This window comes from Hemibagrus wyckioides, linkage group LG17 (genome assembly GCF_019097595.1).
Source record: "Hemibagrus wyckioides isolate EC202008001 linkage group LG17, SWU_Hwy_1.0, whole genome shotgun sequence".
NCBI classification, from domain to species: Eukaryota; Metazoa; Chordata; class Actinopteri; order Siluriformes; family Bagridae; genus Hemibagrus; species Hemibagrus wyckioides.
Genome location: NC_080726.1, coordinates 15,904,959 through 15,907,217, shown reverse-complemented (window position 1 = coordinate 15,907,217; position 2,259 = coordinate 15,904,959).

Genomic DNA, 2,259 nt, shown 5'->3' with positions numbered 1-2,259 from the left:
GTCCCCCCCAAAAAAAAAAACCTTTATTCCATGCCTGAGGAAGCTGTTTTTTAGTCTCTAACAGTTCAGTAAGACAGATTTGTTTTTTCTTTAGCCTCTGGACAAGTCTGTATATGTTGATAAAAAAAAACAGCATGTAAAAAGCATCAAAGATCATTCTCATTGTGCTTTAGGGTACTCTGTATATTTAAAAGATTTAAGCTTTTTTTTTCTTTTGGACATACAAAACTTCTGTACATTAGTCAAATCATAAAAGAATAAAGGGTAAGGTATATTGGGATATATATTGAGGCTTTTTCTTCTACACAGCACTCATGAGACTTTTTACAACTATTATAGAGGCTGCAATCTGTTCATTACACATTTTATGAGCACTGGACTACTGGTAAGGTTGGAATATTGACAACCTTCTCACATGCTTTTACCCAAAATTCAAAAAATACACCCACTTTAATAGGAACACCTGTACTCCTGCTGTCCGATCAGCCAACCACGTTGGGAAGAGTGGCTCTTTCAAGCAGATATTTTCACATAATCTTGATGTGTCCTGTTTTAGTGCATCTGTAGCCAACTGTAGTTAAAGATTGTACATTCTGTAATGATTTTCTGTTCACAATGTTTATAAAAAGTGGTTACTTGAGTAATGGTAGACTTCCTTTAAGCTCCGACCCTGTCTGGCCATTCTCCTTTAAACTTTCTTATCAACAAGGTATTTCGGCCCACAGAAGTGCCGATCACTGGATGTTTTTCGAGTTCAGCAGTTCCTGAAATACTCAGATTTTGCACCAAATCTATGCAATGATCAAAGTCACTGTTAACATTAACCAAAGCTTTTGTTTGTCTTGTATCTGCATGATTTTATCATTGCACTACTTCCACGTGATGGGCTGATTAAATAATTGCATGTAAGAGCAAGAGAACATCAGAACTCAATCAGCCATAACATTAAAACCACCTCCCTGATATTGGGCATTGCTTTCCTTTGTGCCACCAAAACAGTTCTGACACATTCAGGCATGGATTCCACAAGACCTCTGAAGATGTGCTGTGGTATCTGGCACCAAAACATTAGCAGCATATCCTTTAAGTCCTATGAGTTGCCGGCTGGAGCTGGATCAGACTTGTTTGTACTGAACAACACACAGATGCTCAATCAAACCTGATTTTGCAATGTGGAAGGTGGCATTATCCTGCTGAAAGAGGTAACTGGCACAAGGGAATACTTCTGCCATGAAAGGGTGGTATCTTAGTGGTTAAGGACTTGAACTAATGATCAGAAGGTTGTGAATTTGAATACCAGGTCCACCAGAGCAAGGCCCTTAACCCTCAATTGCTTAGTTGAATCAGATAATATGTAAGCTCTGGATAAGGGCATCTGCCAAAAGCCATAAATATATGTGTACTTGGTTTGCAACAATGTTTAGGTAGGCGATACATGTCAAAGCAAAATCCAGGACCCAAGCTTTCCCAGCAGAAAATTACCCAGAACATCACACTGCCTCCCCAGCTTACCTTCTTCTCAGAGTGATTCCTGGTGCCATCTTTTTCTCAAGTAAGCAATGCACACGCACCATCTAGCCATCATTATTTAGTCCCTGCCAGAGTCACTTAGGCCGTTACACATCCAGCTTCCAAGACATCAACTTCAACATCTGTTCACTTGCTGCCTAATATATCCCACCCCCTGACAGGTGGAACAGACCATGAGATAATTAATGTTATTTACTTCACCTGGCAGTGGTTTTAATGTAATGGCAAATCTGTTTATATAATTAATAATAATCTTAATCATATATCCTTTAATAAATCTATCATATGAGTCTACTAAGATATCAAACGATGGAAGAAAAGGACCTCAGTCAAATGTTCTGTATTGTAGAATCTGGAAATGTTTTTTAATACAAAAATGAAAAGACAATATTTTCAAGAGCTACTAAATACACTATACACCCCTCCAGATCAATGAACTCAGGTATTGTTTTTCAGGGGTTGGGCTTGGCCCCTTAGTTCCAGTGAAAAGAACTCTTAATTCTTCAGCATACCAAGACATTTTGGACAATTTCATGCTCCCAACTTTGTGGGAACAGTTTTAAGATGACCCCTTCCTGTTCCTGTACACCAGTGCACAAAGCAAGGTCCATAAAGACATGGATGAGCGAGTTTGGTGTGGAGTCCTGACCTCAACCTAATAAAACATCTTTGGGATGAATTAGACTAGAGACTGTGAGCCAGGCCTTCTCGTCCAACATCAGTGCCTGA